This window comes from Homalodisca vitripennis, chromosome 3 (assembly GCF_021130785.1).
Source record: "Homalodisca vitripennis isolate AUS2020 chromosome 3, UT_GWSS_2.1, whole genome shotgun sequence".
Taxonomy (NCBI): Eukaryota; Metazoa; Arthropoda; class Insecta; order Hemiptera; family Cicadellidae; genus Homalodisca; species Homalodisca vitripennis.
The window spans coordinates 25,036,773-25,059,232 of NC_060209.1; the positions used below are offsets into that span (position 1 = coordinate 25,036,773).

A 22,460-nucleotide genomic window follows, 5' to 3' on the forward strand; every position below is an offset into this window, starting at 1 on the left:
GCGTACAGAACTCCCAAATACCATCTCAAATACATTTTTATTCCTGCGGTCCCAAAAATAATACCTCTGTTGTAAAATACTTGTCTAAAATTAACGGATTATCAGAGACTGAGAAAACAAAGTTGGAATTTGCAATGGTAAGCTACTAGCAGGATGTATGAAGCATATCAGGTCAGCCAACTACGATACTGCCATAACAGTCTATTACGCCTATGCATATTCGCACTTGAGATTTGGGGTGATGTTTTGGGGAAATTCTGTTGAGTCTAACTCATTTTTTTTATTCAGAGAAGAATCGTAAGAACAAACTTTAACCTGAAACTCAGAAATTCCTCTAAACAAATTTTCATAAACAAACATAATTCTAACACTTCCTTCGATTTACATATTTGAATGTCTATTTTTTCTAAAAAAAATAATGTTACCATATTTCCCCAAACTATAAGAGGAAGGCGCTTATTACTCCGCTATGAAACTTTTCAATGCCCTCCCAATGCATCTGAAGCGTGAATGCAGCGTGAGATCTTTTAGGGCTTCCCGCAGACACCACCTCATAAGCAGGGCGTTTTACTCTGTGGCAGAATTTTTAAATAATACATAATCAGTTTGTTTGTGTTAGATATATCATAGATCTTTTTAGTTTGTTCGTGTAATTAGTTCGTAGATTTTTAAATTGTAAGGTCATTGTATGTACCAGATACTTCTTATATAATGTCTGACAATTAACACGTTTAGGCCTACTTCATGTATTTTTAAACAAGTGTGAAGCTTTCTATTCTAACATTACTCGTGTAATATATATGTCCAACAATTCGTACTTTTCAAATAGAATAGGCTATAAAGGTCGACTTAAAGAATTTTGTATTTAAACGTGAACTAACAACACACCCAACAACGGTGTGAGTGTCAGCTCTGTAAAGGACCAGTGTTTTTCACGCGCGCGACACGACCTGAGGTTGAGGTAGGTCGAGGTGGAGCTGTGGGCTGCATCTGTGGTCGGATACAAGAAGTTTCCAAGTAGCAGGTTACACCAAGATTAGACGGCTCAGTGTCATTCTCCGCAGACAGCGACCATTTGCACATTATATATAGTCTGTGTGATGTAACCTCAGACGGTCTCCTGGACCGTCGGCTATCTGGGACAGGCCCGGGCCAATTCCACCTACTAACTTCTCCACAAAATAAACTAACTTTTTTACTCGAATCATAATTTCCGAACTTTGGTTAAACATTTGACAAGTAAATAAAGAAACAAGATAAACTACACAAAAAATGGTAACCTTCATAAACGACCAAACAAAAAATAGGAAGTCCTATTTTCAGTTTTTAGCCAATGGCGCAGTGTAGCGGGTACAGCGATTATCGCAAGAAAACCAGATCAAGTAACGTCGAGCGTGGCTGCTGCTTGGATGGGTGACCGCTAAGCAATCCTGTCCTTGCAAGCCCTGCCCGGCCATTTGGTGGTGGTTCGGAAGTCACCTTTTAACCGTTGGTCCCCAGGTTAAGTATTAGAGAGGGCTTTCTTAGCCTTAACTTCACCTGCTAAAATAAGACATCTTTACTTTACTTTAGTCCGTTTGAAGCTTGTAGTACAAATAAAATCGATTATAACAACATGACAAAATTGAGTGACATGGTTATTACATAAAGAGTGTCTCAAGGAAAACTTGTGTTTTTGTTATAAAGGTTGGATCATCGGACTTCCGTAGCGGAAGTCTATTTAAAGTGGAGTGTTGGCCAGAGTGACATCATGTTAAGTTTAAGCAGTGAATATTTAAACTAGATCAATTCCCCCTATGTGTGTTCGTATTAAATATGTATTCCATTTATATTTTCCCATGTAATGTGACATAAATAACATTTTCTTGTTGTAAATTTGTATTTCCGAATATGCCACCATCAAGTTTTGAGCATACTGGGACAGCATACAACTATCAGTGCAAAGGCGATCTGTACTGCAAGACTGGAGCAGCGACGGGACAATAGAGAACAAGTAATTAAATGTTAAAAAGGTGGGCAAGAGTTTGAACCATATAAGGTTGCAGATCACTGGATTTAAATTCACTTGTAAACACAAAAGCTTCTGCTCTTATAATGTTCTTGAGCCGTGTGCTCCGAAGCACTTTTTAAATCGATTGTAACAGAGCTAGATCGTTTTGTAAAATACTGCATCAGAAAACACGTAATAAACTATTGTAAACGCCGAGAAGCGCATACCCTCCGAAAAAACAAAAAACAAGCTTTTAGGCACAGCTGATTTGTTTCATGGGTGCATAGGGACGTTAGCTAGAGTTTTTACAAGAATAAGGTACAAACTAGATGATAGAAAAATATTAGTGGAGAAACCATCAATGACCCTAGCCAGATGCCGTTTTTTAAAGAAAACATCGTAATACGGACTTTAAAAGTAAAAAAAAAAAAACAAGAATTAATGAAAACATATCTAAAGACAATGGATGGACCGAAGACACCATACAGAGTTATGTAAATGCTCCATTAGGAAAAGGCAAAGAATTAATAATTTTTAATGCAAGGGGATTCCTCGGATGGATATAGAATAGCTACTAAATTTGGTATAATAATACATCATTAGTCACCCAACAGTTGTAGATGAACTGCCCCAATGTTTAACAAAGACGTAATAAAACCTTTGATAAAATATTTTCAGTTTAAAGCATATTTCAATGAACAGTCAATTCGTTATAGTATTAGATCTTAAGATTTCTCGAAATTCTTTGTCGAATATCCAGATATTGAAATATTGTTCAAAAACCATCACGAACTATGATCAAGTATTTCAACTTGATCTCGAGAACTTGTTACAGACCAAAATGCAGCGTCAGCCACCACATCCTACAGCAACAATAAAATTATGACGGCAGCGACGCGACGTGTACATTGGATTAATTGTCACTGACAACTTCCTGTGCAGACAGGAAATGTGACAATCGTCTGATGTTTCCACGGACGTGTGCAATTGATTGTTGATTGTAGTGCTTCCGGCGTGATTTTCAAATTAATCTCACTTGGCGTAGAAGGAACCGACATCGATTCTGAGCGTACGATATTGTGTTCGTGTATTTTGTACGTTTCAACGAGTTGCCTTTAGTTCTTAACAGTTGGAAATACTTTCGTAATCTACACTTTTTTGTTTCAATTTTTATAGACTTGAATTGTAAGTTTTCACGGCTATGATATTTTTAAATAATCGTATACTGACTTTTGAAATAATGCTACAAACATTTACGAACATTGACACACAAATTTTGTGTACAGTATGCTAACAATTTTTTACACAATTAATGGTAATGGTTTAGAAACTAGTATTTTCAGATATGGGAACAGAAACTCCTCCCGATAAAGACTCGTCGCCTTTAGGAAATTAATTTTAAAACCAAAAAGGAGCATATTCCTAAACAGATTCATAAATAAGTACAAATGAGCATTGAAGCATTAATCTGCTTCCCAGACAAGAACCAACAAATTTTTAAGTACTGGAGGGTTCCGTGGAATGTACTCCACTCCCCCCTGTACTGTAACTCCTGTGCAGTTTTTACGTCCTCCACCCTCTGATCTCGCCGGGGCCACACATAAAGTGATGGTTTTATCTCCCACCCCTGCCATGCCCTATCTCTCACATCGCCGTCCTCACTGTCCACCCCGATACTGCGTAGCTTAGAGCTCAGGACAGAACAACCGTACTCTTTAGGAAAAGAGCTTGCCGTTTAGGTTGCCGTTTAGGATTTGTACAACCGAAAGATACATTTTACATTTAGTAATTACATTCTTCATCCAAGATCTTTAACAGGAATTTAACTATAATACGACATTTAGAATATTAGAAGATACCGACAACAACCGAAATCAAACTGACATCGCTAATGCTAAAACGATGGCACTGAACAACTTTGGGGTCTTTGTAAAACCTGCAATTTACTGCTTCGCAAGCTGAATCTAACCAGATAGTTCATCAAAAGTTATTTCATTTGTCCAATAAACCATTGAGATCTACAATGACAATTCCTGAGTTATAACAAAGGTCAATTGGCTGAACGTTGGACTTTTGAGAAAACATACAGAAATAAAACTGATAAAACATACAGAGATAAAATCAACCAATTACCGCCATTTTCATAAAGGAGGAGATGGCGATCTCTAATTTCGATCATTTCTCTACTTCTTAAAGAGCTTCAAAACGAAAGCCGCAGGAAAATTGCCTTTACACGATCCTCCATTTCTGAGCGACACTAAAAATCCTCAACTCGTCAAACAACGCGTAGAAAAGGAGTTTTATTGACATGGCAGGACGAAGAGCCGGGACTTGTACATGTATGTAGGTCATTTCTCCACATTAGTAGAAGAATTAACAGGCACAATTTTACTAGGGGACCTTCTATCAGGAGGACGTTTGAGGGTAAGGCGTAACTATGTGTCTACTGTGTAAAAGTACGAGAGTAGTCCATAAACGTGAACTTGATTTCAACTCTTCCATCCATCCCGATTGGAAATGTAACTGATATACCTACTCTGACAAATGGAAAGACAGGTTGTAAAATGACATAACAATAGTTAACTATCGAAAGATTAAGTGACAAGTAGTGGATTAATTTTTGGTAATAAGTAATGAATCCTAACGATATTTAAGATACGTAGGAGAGAAACATTAAACTCGTCCTTAATACTTTAATTAATGACGATGCTGAGTGTCGTGGTGGGGAGGGGGGAGTGTTCCCATGCGTGTGACATGTAGCTACATGCTGACACCTGCACGCTTACTCACAGCTAAGTGTTTAAATACGTTTCTACTTCTAATTAATTATGAAAACAGGCTTTAACAATTGGATGTCTGATAATTCTACGGTTGTACTTACTATGGTGCATTACAGAATATGAATAAAAATATGTTACATTCATATTAAAACGTAAAAAAATAACGAGGTACGTTAAGTTTCACACAAGGGTCTAAAACACGAGATAGAAAATTTCATATAAATCCATATATTTGTATAGTTTGATGTACATTAGCCACCACGAAGGGCTAATATTTTCAAAGATGCGACCTTAGAACCTCCTAGGAAGGCAATTTAGTTGTCCTGCAAACTGAATTGTGCTCGTATTTTTAACAGAAACGTGTTTAAAATAAAATTAGAGATACATTTATCACAAATTAAAGGACCTATTAAAAAAATTATGGTTGCCTGTAAAGTCGGTTTTACGGGCGAAGATTTTACGTGACAACGTCTTTTTCTCGGTAGAATATTTATTGATATGAATATTATTAAATTGCACAATAGGAACAAGGAATTGAATGAAAATAAGAATTGCACAAATTTTAACTATAGAAATATATTTTGTTTACTAAAACATTGTACATAATTTGAAATTAATTAAAATTTGTTATTGTAAATGGTAAAGTTGAATAAAACATTTACTAAAATTGGAATTTGAAATTCTTGCTAAACACAGTTAAATTCTTACTCCGCGCGTGGTGATTGGTCGGTTTAGTTCGTTTGTTTGGTCGCACTGTTATGACAGGTTAGAGGTTATAATTTGTTATTTTAAATGTTTGACTAGCAATACGCGCTGTTTCTTCTCAATCGACTGAATTACGATTGATTGCAGAGTGATTTAAACTAATAATTTACTTAACACTATCAACATTTGTCAATAGTATGACATAACCTATAAACTCAGTTTCTCAACTTTTGTGTCAATCTAACAATTAATCAATCAATCATAGTTTACGATAATGAAATATCAGTGTACAATTATTTACCTTTATTGTTGTAGTTGTTGTAAATGACGAATCTAAGCACTCCACATTTTCACGAATAAACATAGTTATCTGCTTTATCCCGTGCGGCGGACTCACAGTTATCTGCTTTATCCCGTGCGGATCCCGTGCGGCGGACCCACTGGACGGGCATCGTAACGTTACCGGGCGTTACACTTTTTCATGAGTGACTCCGAGCCGCAACCTAATTTAAGACGTTGTCACGTCAAAAACGAAACATGTAAAATAACGACTATAGAATGTATTAAGAGCTTTCAGTAAAACAAAAAGGGTCATCAAGGAAGACAAATCCACAACAAAAAAAACTCGCAACCATACGATTGCGTGCAATTAAAGCAGCGCTTTCACTCTAAAGAGAGAGGCAGTGACTGGGGGTAGGGTACGATTGAGGGGGAGGGGGATGAAATTGCGTTATTCCAACATTAAGGACAACAACAATGGGCTAGCAATTACTGCCGAAGTTGGGTCTGATCAGGCTCTCTTTGTTGTAGGCCTCTTGGGCTAACAACCATCAATCGAGTACATACGTTGTAACCCAACACTAGTTTAGATGTACAGGGTGTTACTTAAGTCCCGCAATGGAACACTTGATGATAATTTCAGAACGATTACAGGTAAAGCATTAAAACTTGGTACATCATTAGTGCATCCATAAATCTACTTTTTTCAAGTAACTACTATTTTTTGTCACATCAGGGGATGGCCAACAAGGAGTCAAAGGGAAAGCTTTTACCACTCTCAGTTAATAATCTGGTTGTTCTTAGTTCTTATACCTTTATTTACATCAACGACGGGTAAAAGAATATAAACTTATGTAAGAAACCTATTTAAGTATATAATTAAAGCTTAAGAACATACATTTTAAATATGCTTATATGCAAGGCAAATGAGTGTTCAGTCTCAATTACTTAACATTTAGTTGTTTGCTAGTACATTTTTTTTAATCTTAGATTTTTGCCATCACTCCTCGTGGCGTTTAGTGTAAAATAAAATCTGTCTAAGTACTTTAACTGTATTTTTACTTCTCACAATGTACAATATATCGGTCAGTGGTGTCAGGTTTAGAGCAATTAGATCTTTAACTCTCGATCATATAGATTTTAAGAGATCACTTTTTGATATTATAAATAGCCATGCTTTTCAACAATGCAGTGGTTATAACCAACATATTTTCCATTGGGTATTAAATTTCATATCCAGGTAAATTTATAAAAAATTAGTACTGTAAAATCACCTTAAAAAGATCATTAATTTAATTTCAAATACAGTAAAATTCCATTAAATCCGGCATCCTATAATGCGGCACGCTCGATAATCCGGCACGCTTTTTGGAAAAAAAGTAAAATTGTCCAGAACAACGCAAAACATCACGATGTTTTTTTTTTAGTTCGTGGTGGACACAGCGTTTAGGCGGGCGTGGAGAAGAAGCTAGGCATCATATTCGGCCGACTTCGGGTGATATCCATTAGACTCGAATGAATCACGTGACTAACCGTAGCCTTCGTCGGCTGTTAGCCTGTGTAACCAGTTGAACTTTCGTATTTTCGTATCAATTCAATTGAGTCTAGTAATTGTAGATCATCTTCACAGTTAATGTGCTCAGCACAGGTTTGTGAAGGAAGGACGACTGAGGCTGGCAGTGGCATTACGGTACGGGGCTGTGATGATCCGGGAAGAACGCGCCCTCGGCCTTGACTGTGTTCTACCCAATTATTACTATGCGTAGACTACGAACCGTAAATATACCGGTTAAAAAATAGTTACAGATCCACATATAACAAGATCTACCTGTTATATTATGAATGTTAGTTAATTTATGATGTCTAGATTATTTATCTGATATACGTATATCCAATAATGCGGTAAATTTGATAATCCGGCATGTCTAACCGTGCCGGATTAACGGAAGTTTACTGTATTAAGTTATAAAACAGACGCTTTGTTCTTAATTGTACAATATATCTTGAATAATGAACAAAATAAAAAGTTAAAATATACAATCAATAATCTAAATTGCTCACAAGGGTCGTGGAGCGTAAAAATTTTCTTATTCCGAAATCTAGGTTTTTCGGTGCTCGTTTATTCGTCAATTCGTATCACGTGAATATATCATTGTATAGCATGTATGTTTAAGATGAAGAGTGACTACCGCAGATATCTTTAAATTTGAAGTTGGCTTACACAGGTTGGTGCACAAGTTATAACTTACCAAACCGCTGTGTATCACAAAATTGTAGTCTAGAGTACAATGGATGATCATGTTAGGACCACTTTTGAAAAAAGAGTTACTTTGTTACACCAGAGAGAATTATAATATATTTCTATATTGCGGTTAATTTGACAAAATTCTGTAATAAAATGTTATAACCACGACATTATTTAAATATAGATTGTAATACCGTAGATTTAATTTAAAATTAATAACGCTCGATTAAACGACAGTGTAAAGCGCAGACGGAGTGGTTTAGTTAAAGTTGGACTGAGTGGCTGCCCTAACGAAGTTTTACAACGAGACGCTCTCGAGTGAAGAAAGCGCTCTTTGACTAAAAGCTGTGTTACACAAAAGGAGACCAACATTCGGTTACGGGCGGCGCTTTGTTTTCTCGCGCTAATGGAGAAAGCGGTTCCAATTAATGTTTGTGTCGCGAATATTGTCCTTATCGCTAGTTTTAGTGTATTGTGTCAACTCAGCAACGGTTGTTACTATTTAATAATGTAGTATGGTAACATGTGAAATTAAAATTGTTACAAACTACTGAATCAAGAAAATAACAAGTAAATGAAATCGAAAATAAAATACGGCTGTATCAACAGTTAGGACGCTCTCTATCTAGATAATTTTAATATGGCTACACACAAATGAACTGTATGCTAATTAGTAGTGTAGACTCTAAATGTGTTTAATAGCCTATAAGTAAGAAGAATACACCTGTTAACACTCTATAGTTTTATTATGCAATGAACATTTCGGATTCGAAGAATTTATCTTCAGGTAATGTAGGTTAAGATATGAAGTAAATAAATAACGTAACCAAATTAACCAATTCTCTCCATTTAAATAAAACCGGCCATACATACAAACATTAAAAACAATCTTGAGATTTTACACAAAAAGTCAACTTCAGAACATATTGAAATTTATAAAAGCGCCTAAATTAATCCTAATGTATTATCGAATGACAAAGATCTTTGAACAAAAAAATCCTATTTGGTAAACTTTTAAACAATATAAATAGTTCTCATACATAAATTAAATACAAAATTTAGCCATCAAGGTAATTAATCTGTCTGATTGAACCCGTGATCAAACTTGTAAGGTCGAGCCATTACAAATGTTAAGTGGTGTTCAATTTTTATACCGGAAATGTACAATTTCCCCCAATTGTTACATCATACGAACATATTCCTTAAGTGCGATCGTTATAATAATGACCAAGTATATTTTACTAATCGTGCACACAGCTCTAAGGATATTCTGAAAAACCCTGGTAAATAAATAATTATTCAACAAAAAGATTGAAAATTGTTCTCCTAAATTTCCTACGCGCCAATGGGATCGTTCACGCCTCGCAACAGACGGGCTGATGTTTGCAGAACGGGGCGCGGGGTGCTGGCCGATGTTTTCAGGTTGCTCTCGATCAATGCTTCCCCCTGACGGTTACCATGGAAACCTACCTCCCTGGACCGGGCCTGTTGCTTGCACCCCCCTCCCACCCCCTACAAACCCTCCCGCACTAGCACTACACTTTACTTTCACTTACAATTAATGCCAATTCCATCTAATCTGCCCGGCCCGTCTTTATACGTTCTTGTATAACCCCCTCAAAAACGTCTTTTCACGTTATCCAGCAGGCTCTTTCTTGGCCTTTACTGAATCAGGCCACTTCGCTTCCTTCGTAGGGAAGGAATTAGCTGAAGGAGTCAGTTGTGACTTTTATTGAAATCTGACGAAAAAATAATGTTTCTAAATCATTAATAATACTCGGTTTGGTGGTGATTATGGCATTGATGGGTAAAAAAGTATTTTAAACTTTTTACAAATTAAATCAGCTTCATTTATTATTCACAAACATAAGTACTGGTAACTTTAATGTAACATATATTCCAAACAAAGTATATTTTAAAATAACGGTACTACAAACAGTCAAATGACATATAAAATAGAAGCAACTAAAATCGCTAAGTGATTGAAGCTGTAGAAGTGTTTAAGATAAGAACAAATTTGTTGTTTCCAGTTTAATTACAAATAGAATCACCCCAATCTTTCACATTTGAGTATTTTCATTACCCTGTATGTAAATTTTGGAAATAAATACAATCAATCAATCATTAATTAATAGTGTACAATAAAAACGTGAAGGCATTTATATGGACATATAAATACACTTTTAACATTGAATATGAATATGGAATGCAGCAAATATTTCGTGAAACTAGGGTTGAATTCATATTCACATACAGTGAATGTGAGATGACAGAATACGCGTGGCAAATCATGTTTTGTGCAATCAATGTTAACAACGCGGATTAATACAGAGAGAGGGAGAGCATAATCAGAACGAAGTAAATGGGAAAATGAGGAATAAAACAAAGAGGACAGAAAATAATGAAACTCACACATAACGAACCGTGTGTATTCATGTGATAATGTGAATGGGTGTTTTCAAACTAATGCGAGAGTATGGTGTCGACTGCAAGCGGTGAAGTTGATCTTCTCGCCACTTTCTATTTATTCTATTGCATATTTATCCCTTAATCATACATTGAATCTTGATTACAGCCTCCATGAAAATACTAGAATGAGAGTTCCCCCTCACAAAACCTCCACTCCAGTTATATACAGCTCTTAACTCATTGTCAGTTCGCACACATGGTATTAAGCAGAACCGTTGCCAATAAATCTATAGTATAACTGTTCATAAGTCTTAAGATCTTTTAATACTCAATAATCTTACAGTCTTTCAGGAATACAATCAATTTTTGGGTAAATTGATTATTTTACAATTTATTAATTACAGCCCATGTTGCAGAAAGGCAGCGAAAATGGAAAAGTTTGGTTTTCGCCACTCCAAGGCGTTAAAAGGGATCTACATAAAGCAGTTATTTTGGTTAATTTCGAAACAAGATTCAAGAAAATCTCATAAACATATGGATACATATTTGTACAGTACAGAACGCGTACGAATTATGCCTTACGGAAACGTAATTTAAAAATGAAATGTAACTAAACAAATCATATATTTTGTTTGTATAAAAAGTAATTCCTACTGTAGTATTTCATATTCAAACGTTTATTTAATGGTGGCCCAAATGTCTACATCAAAGGCACGCGTATGGTTAAAGAAATTTTTGTCTGCAAATATTTTTCTTTAGGGGGTGTAAAAAAAGTTTAATGCAACTAAGCCAAGCGAAAATTTTCCTTTATGGTGATAACTGACTATGCAGAATCACCGATATTAATGGCGATTACGTAATATGTAGAACAAATACAAAATATACTGTATGGTGGTAATCGACTTGACTATCGATTGACTATGCAGCATGGTGATAAACTGGCTATGTATGACACTGGTGGTGCGCTAAGTGCCAACTGGAAGTGGTGACTGGTGTCGATAAGCGACGGACCGGAAATGAGTGTCACTCACTGGGACCGGAAGTGGGCAAATCATTGGCCTAGGGCAGTCCTTACTCCTTTCTGCTCCCGATCAATCAATCTAGCATCCGATTAAAACGGGTCGGACATAGATCGTGTAACGATAGTGAACACTAACAGATCCTTAAAAAAGTTTATAATTTCTTGATTCTGACAAAACGTAAGGGAAATTTTGAAGGCTTTGTTTGCCTTCAAAGCTTTATTTTGATAGTAACAATCATGGGACTAATACAGAATGATAACTTTTTTTCAAATAAAGTACAGTTATAGTTAAAATATAATTCCGTAAATAACACCCACAAATAAAGTATTGCGACAATTCGTTAATTATGCGAATTCTACAGCAATATAATAAATTGCAATCAAATAATGTTCTTGATTGGAATTTTAAAGAATCAAGAAACTATAATTATTCACTAATTAAGAATAATGATAGTTATTAGTGAATAATGATAGTTACTAACCATTATTCACTAATGATTAGTAACTATCATTAGTGAATAAAAACCTAAGATATTCTTATCTTATGATAAGATAAGATTATCTTGTGATAAGAGAATCTTATCTTTCAAAAAGACTGATTGCTACTTTGAAACTTGAATTCCCAGAAAATGCCACGATGTGTTGATTTCGCTGTACACCGAACTGCATTCCATGCACTGACTAATCTTGTAAAGAGGTCGCGACCACTGTATCTGTGGCCTCACCTTGTGTACGCGATCAGTGACAACAAGGGTTACCCGCAGAGGTTAGCAAGTACGTACGCTCTCAATGCATAATGTAAAATTAGGTTATGGTGACGTCATTAAAACCGTTCCCATCTCGAGAAGACGAGCATTATCTCTTCAATAATAACAATTCGTCGGTATTTAGTGACTGTATCAGCATTAAGAATTGCTCATGAGTAAATCCTTGTTCTTGTTCATTAACAACAAATTCTTATCTACATTAAAATAATTATAAATTTATAAAAACAAATTACAGAGCCAATTTAATTATTTAAATAAATCGAAACTAGCTTATCAGCAATTAGCTACCTGTCTTCCAATTTTTACTTCGTAGATCAATATTTTTTTAACTTAACGCCTTAAAACTGAGGATGATTTTTTCGTCTGTTTAACAAAGCAGCATTTCTGCCATCTCATTCTCCTGCAGGTTTTGTATCTAAAAACTTTACAAACTATTTTATTTCAGACTTACAATAATGAACAATATTTGAAAATATTCACTGACAGGCTTCTCCGAAATCTATAGATTTGAAATTTTGCAAACAGAAAAAGTCTTTTACCAATTCGATGAAATAATAAACTCATGTGCTCGGAAAGAAACACTAACCACATATTTTACGAGTATAAAAATCTTGACTGTACTAATTATAACGTTTTTATGTCAAATATAGTAGTTATAGTAAAATACATTACCTAAAAAAATTAAAAACCCACAGTAAAAACATTCATTGTAATTATCAAAGAGCAAAACAAATTCCCACCATTGTTAGAACAATCAACTCATATGCAAGAAAAAGTATTGCAACAATCTCGTAAATTATGGAAATGTTTCAGCAATAAATCAAGTGTAACATCTCACAAATTAAATGAAACTCTCAAAATTCAATTGCAAAAAGACATTATGATTGCAAACAAGTAATGTTCTTATCTTATCTTCCAACGAACTGTTGATCACAACTTTGGAACTTAAATGAACCCAGCGACACACTGGAGACAGGCAGAAAATCATACAAAGGTTTTTACACCTACCCCTCCCCCTCCCCACAGACTATAAAGATAAATGTCAGCCTACTGAGTGATATGCTTCAATGACGTTCTACGAATTCCATGTCTGGAAATAAACCATTCTACAACTCATTCTTAGAAATGAAGTTTCAATCAAAATGTAAAATATGCAGATTAAATTGTTCTTTCGATATCTTGTCGCATGGTACATTCAAATTTTTGTTCACTATGTTATGTTATGAAGTGTTCAAATAATAAAAGTTCCGTTGGGGAGTGTACTGCATCGCAAGGGTGATAGCAAATGTCGCCGACTTGCACCATTAACTTTCCACTCTATCAACTCAGTTGGTTTACAAATTGGTTTGTTCTGCCACTTCTTGTTACCACCATAGTCCAGTGATGAAAGTTCGATAACGTTCAGCCTAATCCAATGGAGGGAGGACTTGTAATTCAATGATGTCTGTATGGAAAAGAAGCTCTGCAAACTTTCAAGACTATAGGGCAGTTCGTTTTCGAGCTATCGTAAGGACAGACAGACAGAAATGAATTCTCCACCCCTTCAAGTGATGTACTTCACTAACGCTCAACCAATAATACAATTGTAATTAATATACTTTTTGTAGTATACTATACAGAATCTTGAAGGTTATTCAAGTTGCCATCTTATTTTTAGTTATATATACGAACAATTTAAACCAAATATAAAAGCATAACACTTTACGATTCAAGATTCTACACGGTCGCCGATATTGCAACTCTACGGAAATTACAGCCTGCGAAAAAGCACTGGCAATCTCAACTCGCTGCAGTCGAGTGTGAGGTATCTTCAGTCTGAAGGGGCGTACTCGAGTTGGTACTTTACTCTCCGAAAACTTTGTCTAGCCCGCCCGACCCTCCGTTCTCGCACCCTTGTGGGTTTAACCTACCCTCTCCATAATAATTTGTTACAACGCGGCTTCACGCTGACTCTGAATATATATATAGACTCAGTTTTTTTAATACTGAGTAAGCAGGAACATTCGTAAGTACAAATTTCTGCATGCAAAAAACATCAAGTACCGTTTAACCTAAAAAAAGTAAGACGCTAATTCTCTGATATGTAGTCAGCAAGATAGTTTATGGCTAGATTACTAGAATATTGTTAATACTTTAGCAACAAAATATTACGTAACAACATTTGGTTTTAGTAAAAAGTATAAAATAAAATGTAAATTGAATATTACATAATCTTATTTGTAAATGAAATAACAATAGGTAAAAAAGGTCATTCAAGATTGCTACTACAGATGGACCAAAAAGTTTGTACAACAGTCCAAAGTCAGAATAGCACTCAAGCGGAGTGCTGTGGCTGGATCAATAGTTCACACACACTTGGCTCGGTCCGTCCCGGCCCGTAAATTGTGCGAATAGTGAGTGCAAAGTCAGATCAGTAACCACTCAGCCAAACGCCAGCACGCGGAGTGCTGTGGCTGAATCAATAGTTCATACTTGCTCGGTCCGTCCCGGCCCGTAAATTGTGCGAATAGTGAGTGCAAAGTCAGATCAGTAACCACTCAGACGAACGCCAGCACGCGGAGTGCTGTGGCTGAATCAATAGTTCACACTTGGCTCGGTCCGTCCCCGGCCTGTAAATTGTGAGAATAGTAAGTCCAAAGTCAGAACAGTAACCACTCAGACGAACGCCAGCACGCGGGAGTGCTGTGGCTGAATCAATAGTTCACACTTGGCTCGGTCCGTCCCGGCCTGTAAATTGTGAGAATATTAAGTCCAAAGTCAGAACAGTAACCACTCAGACGAACGCCAGCACGCGAGTGCTGTGGCTGAATCAATACCTAGTTCACACTTGGCTCGGTCCGTCCCGGCCTGTAAATTGTGAGAATAGTAAGTCCAAAGTCAGAACAGTAACCACTCAGACGAACGCCAGCACGCGAGTGCTGTGGCTGAATCAATAGTTCACACTTGGCTCGGTCCCGGTCCTGTAAATTGTGCGAATATTGAGTGTCCAAAGTCAGAACAGTAACCACTCAGACGAAGGGCAGCACGCGGGAGTGCTGAGGCTGAATCAATAGTTCACACTTGGCTCGGTCCGTCCCGGCCTGTAGGTTGTGTAAAACTTTATTGGAAAATTTCCATAACCAAGCAGAGAGGGGAGAACAGACAGAGGTAGTGAAGGTTTGTTTGGAAAGTGCCTCTCAGTGGATGGACTTTTACGTTCGCAGCCGTAAAACACAAGTGGTTTCATCAACTCACTTTTTTGCATACAATTATCACAACCGATCTAAGCGATTTCATAATCCTATGAAACTCATGAAATTTTGCGAAAGTTTCATTTCTATATCGAGACAAACGTAGTGTTGGCGAATGTTTCTGCATTAGTCTTGAAGGCAAGCATTACGGCAACGAGAAAACGGCAGAATGTACTTGTAAACACACCGAGTACTTAATCAAACTACATGTTAACACGTGACATATCAACACGGTATGTTACGGAACACTTGCCGTGGCGTATCTCTACCGTATTTAGCCCATCTCATATGTTCCTGTACACAAAAAACCAGGCTCATTTTCAATGTTCTAATATAAATCATGCAACGCGCCCAGTTACAGGGAGGTGTAAGCGAATGTTCTTGGATGACCTGCATAGTCTTGTTGAATGTAAATGTCGTACGTGTACAAGTGATACAAATTGTGCGCTCCGGACACCGTCAAATTCCATCGGTTTGTTTAGATTAGTACTGTCGGCAGTACCGTCTTCAGTAATTTCACAATATGCGTCGATGTGGTGATGACTCCAGATATGACAGGTCCTGGAGTGAGTGAAGGTAGGCCCTGCCGTTGACGACCTGCCAGATCGGATTTCCTACCACTGTTGGCGACGTCGAAGAGCATGAGTAGGAAACGTCCATCGTCTGGACATTGTTCTGTCATTAGGCAGCGGCCACCCAGCCTGGCCAGACGGCGCCCGTGACTCTAGACTCTAGAGAGACAACTGCTCTCCTTCTCTATTGTGTATAGCATTCCAACTGTTAACGTCTGTTCACTTGTAAACAGGGTGACCAGACGTTCGGCTTTAGAAGGACATGTCCTCCTGGATTTTAAAAATTATGTAAATGTCCGACTTTTATCAAACAAATGTTCAAAAAGAGTAGCATCACGTTAAAATCTTTTTTCGATTTCCGAAGTTTCGAATATAGGCCATAAAACATCATTGCAGCGCACACGTAATGCCATGGCATGTGAACTCTGCTGTTAGATTCAGTTGTATGTTGTCTGTAGTGTCACCGGCTCACTGTTGCTTCCATCCCATCAGCTGCACTGGCGCTACTACCCCTTGATTTCCTATTTATGTATATTATGAACAATAGGCCAATTTTGTTGTAATACATTATATATTTTTCTGTTATAGTTACAATTTCTTATATATGTCTGTTGGTACAGCTTACTAATAATGTAATGAATCGATGCAATGAATGATTTTTAGTTATTTAACAAAATTTAGTTTTAATAAAATTCTAAAACTTTCGGTTAAAATCAGTTATAATAATTGTTAAAGAGGCAATCCTTACAATGATTAATTCAATCTAAAGCCACATACAAAATAATAGCCTAAATAATAATTTTATGTTTCAATATACTCTTCAATAGTACGAATTCGTTTTATTTTTCAATTTATACGTCAAAACAAATTCAAGTTGAGTTTTTCTTTGCATTACAAGCAATACAGTACAGTACTGAAAAATAATGCTCTTTTAATAATATACACGTAATTTTTTTCGCAAAGATTTAAAAAATATTTAATACTGTCCTGCTTTTTCACTCCCAAAAGTCATCCTTTTAGGAATTTACATCTGGTCACCCTGCTTGCAAACCAAAGAGAACTGATATTTCGGATGGTAAAAATCACTTACGAGGAATAAACATAATAAGAACATATTTCAAATTAGTCACTTAAAAATGCTGTTTAGACAAAACTATTGACACTATGTTTCGTGTTGATTACAGACTAACATAATTATTCATAATAGAGAGCTATCAGGAATAAGTATTGAAGCTAAGACAACTTCATTATTCTCATAAGATTGTTATAAAAGTTCCTTCTCTTTAAACATTTCTCTGAACTATCAAAAGCATAATTCCTTCGATATTATTTCAGCATTTCACGGGAATATGGAGCAATATTTACTTGAAAACTTTATCAATTTCCGACAGCCATGACCTAATTGCCTCTGAAGAGACCACGGGCCGCAAATTAAAATTTTTGTTTTCATGTTCTGGTCCAAAATGTCCAGCTGCCTAATGATTTCCAAAAGCCTGTAATCCAAGGGGTCAAAGGTCTGATAATTTGACATCTCGAGAAGCGACTCGGCGCATGATGATCTGAGGTCATGGTCGGGGTTATCTCTTTATCAGCCGGACACTGGTATCTCAGTAATGTCCAATCGGCATTGCGTCACACTTATCTCATTCCAACATTACTTTACATGGAACACTGGGAATAGTATTTACATGTTTTTTTTGTCCTTTCGTGTCAAAAAGCTCATTACTATTCCAATAATTCTTGATTTCAAAACGTGAAGACTATTTCCATCCCATTTCTTTTCTTCGTTTGATGTTTGATTTTTACGATGGAAGGATTCTGAAGGAAATAGAATTCTTCCAGACATTTGCCATCGTTCAGTGATACAAAAAAACCAGTAACACTAAGTTTCGAGATCTGCAATCTGATCTCTTCTTCAGGTAAATAACTAATGTAAATAACTTAACGTTATGTAAATAACACATAATTACAAAGTACTAGTAAGTGGTTCGTCGGTGAATGCAGACCTATTGTGACCTGTATTCTGTAGTTCAGTTTTAATAATTAGTGTTGTGTTTTGTTTTTTATTAAGTGAATGTTTTCGAGCTAGTGAAGTTGACACACAACATGGCGGTTGTGATTCCTGACTTACGATTTGTTTATTTTAACCTAGTTTCTAATTATGTGTTAGGTTAGTTATTTACCTGAAGATGGGATCAGATTGCAGATCTCGAAACGTGATGTTACTGATTTTTTGTATTACTGAACGAAGGTAAATGTCCGGAATAATCCTGTTTCCCCGTTTCCTTTTGGTTTTGGCTGAGATGTATTTACGAAAAAAAAAACTTATATATACTAGATTTAATAAATTATACAGATTTGTGAATATTGTAGGTAGTAGTGGAGGCTTCTATGACATTAAATTAATAACTAGTCTCTTAGTTGAGCAAAAGCTAGACCTGCTGGTGTACATGTCAGTCTATTATGCAAGCTATCGAAAACCGACGAATAGAGACTATAATATGTATCGCTTTAGAGACATACACTTTTGACAAGTTTCTAATTTTAGTTTACGAAATGTTTGTTGAGTGTTACACGAGTCGAGTCGGGATGCCATGTACACACAGGATCACTGCCCCCTCAGCTGAGGGTCCGATGGCCCAGTCACGTTCCTTGGTAGCCTAGAACGCCCCCAAAATTGGCGGTTGGCGCGGGCCAGATCCGAGCTTCCAAATTATAACTGTATCGCCACGGCACGGTTGCGGCTTTGTTGCGGCCAACTATCGACCTAGCGAGTTCCTGCACCAAAATTTTAAATTATTCAAAATCCAAGCAAATATTTTTGGAACCAAAATTGTTACGTGTTCAGCGCTTTGTTGACATAGTATCCACGTAGCAAGTTCACTGGGCGAGTTACTTGATAAAATATGCTACCGGGGCTGGTTTTCTCATGCTAGTCCATATACCTAACAAAATGGCACGAGAGTCCACACCCCCAGGTGTTATAGCGATGGTTATTTTGTGTGCAGTCATTTCTCATTCCATGTATACCATAACAAACGAAATGTTTCTCATGAAAACCTGTAGCCAGTGATAAAATCCAAGAATTACATCATCAAGTGTTCTCCCCTTTGACTCCATTTAGTTTGTCCTAGTAATTAAGAAAAGTTTCTTTTTGGAGCGTTTCCTTTTTTAAATTCATGGTGAACAATTGGACGAAATTTAGGAAGAACTGGACAATGATGTATAAACGACCGAATTCCCAAAATACATTTCGAGAAGTAGGTGTCCCAGAGAAAGTTGTTTACGATGGTAGCGGGGGTGAGGCGGGGGCAGGCACTTGACCTTGACTGACCTCGGCCGGCTGGCTCACGGTATCGGGTGTCCTGCGGCGACCGCTGCGGCTCTGGACTGGTCTAGCCGCCGATAAAATAGACCTGGTTCCTGCTCGTGTAAGGAGATCAGCTTCAGGACTTCCAATGGAAGCCAGGAAGCCACACATATCTCCAGCCCGTCTTATTAACAGTAGTCTATATGACTTCTTGAGTCTTTCCAATTAGCCATTATCTAAATTTCTTAAACGACAATATTGTTGATTCCTTTGAGCATAGAACGTTTGGAATTTAATGTATACATTGTCAAAAAAGACAAGTAAATTTAATTTCAATATTTTTAATGTTTTCCGATTTTTTACTTAATTAAAACAAGAATTGTCGTAAGTAAAAGTGACATGTTTATGAAGGGTTAGGTGGACGGGAATGGTTCTATGTTGACGTTGAGGTTCTCAGCGAATAGCCAACTCTACAAAAAATGAAAAAAACAGTTGCATTTACAATGTAAAAATGCTAGTTTTTATTTTAATATATTCAAAGAATAAATGTTTTAATGGCCGCCATTTTGAAAATACTAACGATAATTTTATCACATTATTTTCAGTAACTGGCCTTATCGTAAACATTTGAGCCAATTTTGGTATAATATATTTGTTTTTACGATATTATCTTTTTATTAAAAAAACATACAGACAGAGACGTGGGAAATTAAGCATCGGAGACCAGTATTTATATGGTGAAATATGTTTGACTTGACCGGGAGTACAACGCATAAGAAATACGTAAGAGCCTTCGAATTACTTGTAGAATAAGAATTTGCAATACAACATTGATTATAAATAATAGATTGAATATATAATTTTTATGTTTGACACTGAATTTTCCTATTTGAAAAGTAACAACACTATGTAAAAGTATTTTTTTTTAAGATATGAAAGAATTTCAGCACGATATATATATATATATATATATATATATATATATATATATATAAACATCGTTTTCCCATAAGAACTGCAACACGACTAGCTTCAAGTATAGGTTCTTTTGAGCCTTTCCCAGTTTAATACCAGATGACTACCATCGTGATCGGAAAAAACATTGAATTGCTTATAGAGCAATTATATTATATCTGTCATTGAAGCCGTCGACCAGTTTAAACAGATAAATTATAATTTTTATACTATACTCGAGAAGTGTCAAAATTATATTAAATGATAATGATAGGGAACCAGCAGAATTAGCATTTCTATAATACTATAATACGAGAGTCCTATCCCTATGAAAAATGAAAAATAATAACAATTTATTTATACAATAGACACAAAGGTTTTGTGTGCATCAACACATCAGTATTCCAGTTAATTAAACAAAAGCAATAGCACAGAACTGTTTACAATAAAGCATACAATCTAAATTTAACACACTATTGTAACAATTTTAACAATTACAATTATCCCTAATACAAAACACTATCAGTCGTATGGAGACCATTATCTTGGAGACTTTGTAAGGCTTTCCCGATCAAGTAAGAATATAAATACTTTTAAAAACTGTTTACATTTGCTAGCATTCTGATTACATTTAGAAGCAAATCGTACAGGTTAGGACCAAAATGAAAATTTAATTTCTAAAAAGTGTAGTAAAGTCTTGAATCTGCCTGAAACTCATTTCTGTACTGTGTGTTATGATCATGATTTAAATGAGGAAAAAGATGTGAAAAAATATTGTTGAATGAAAAATGAAAGGGGAGGCCATGGTTAGAGTTCCTCCAGATCGGAAAGGCTCTGTACAACTTTCAACTGCGTCATTCCCCAGATGACCCTCACCGCTCTCTTTTGAAGAGTAAATACTCTAATAAAGTTGCTGACACTAGAAAATCCCTAAAATATTATTCCGTACCTCAACTATGACTCGAATAAATCTAAGAAACCCAGTTTAAGAACTTCTTCAGAGGCAAATGTAGAAAGGCACCTCAAGGGCGAATATAGCTGAACTTAGTTACTTCGATAACGTATTTATATGGATATTCCATCTCAAGTAAAATAAAGATGGACCCCTAAGAGACTTACTGAAAAGTGCTATTTATTGGATTGCCATAAAATGTATAAATAATATGAACATTTTTGGGAGGTTTTATTGTAATTGAAGAGTTACAAGATGAAGACAAATCAGCAAAAGGTCTCAGTAGTCAGAGTTGCGATCACGTTAATAGCAAGAACGCGACAGTTTGATGTTCCGCGCTTTTTGGCGGGCAAGTCGCGTGGTGGCGCGAGCTTCCGGTGCAGATGGCGGGAGATAGCTCTCTGACCGGGCCTTGGCATTCCAGCGGCCCGGCGCGGTGTCCACTCACAGGCACTTCACTCAACGGGCTTCATTATTGTCTGAACGCCGCAACCCGAGGGTACGTATAACGTGCTTCGGCTATTCAAACTTGCGTTTTACAAATAAATATCCACCAGTTCTTCACGTCCTTGATGGCGTTCTGTCACCCATTTACAAAAGGTTAAACAATTCAAACTTTTTGCAGGGTCATATCTAAAAACATTACACTTAAAATAATATTGTTGGAAATTAAGATTTTTTAAATAAATATACTAATCTTTGACACGTGTCAACATTCTGCCGTTATAAATTCCCTCAACCACATAACATGCACGGTATAATCTATATACAGTCAATATACAGGTGTTCATTTGAAACCTTCAAACTCGTATTAAAACACTTATAGCCCACGTATCAAAATTCTGTAAACGGGAGTGTATAGTACTAAGTGGGGGAACAAAACAAATTATGTTCAAAATGGGGGTGCTCACCCCCGTACACCCCAAAGTCAAAATTTTGAAATGGCAAATAATACCTTGTGGCACCTCAAATTGAAGCTCATAAAAATGTGCTGTATTTTGGTAAAAACAAAATTGAAATCGCCCAAGCCTTTTTTCATCAGTATCCAATAATGTAATTTCTTAAACAACAATTATTAGTCTACAAACTACTGTACTACTGCTAATAACAACAAAATTACTCACTGAATATTGTGAGTAATATTATTAATTATAAATATAAATAAATATATATATATATATATATATATATATAAATATTATAAATCCTTTGTAAACTTCAAATCAAATGTTCAAATTGGTAGCCA

At 36.2% G+C, this 22,460-nt stretch overlaps 1 protein-coding gene across 5 annotated transcripts in view; it reads right to left on the reverse strand.

The window, feature by feature from the left end:
- LOC124356698 (calphotin-like) overlaps nucleotides 1-22,460 on the reverse strand; it is a 152,694-nt gene that overhangs the window by 22,650 nt on the left and 107,584 nt on the right. The gene's annotated exons all lie outside the window — the stretch shown is intronic.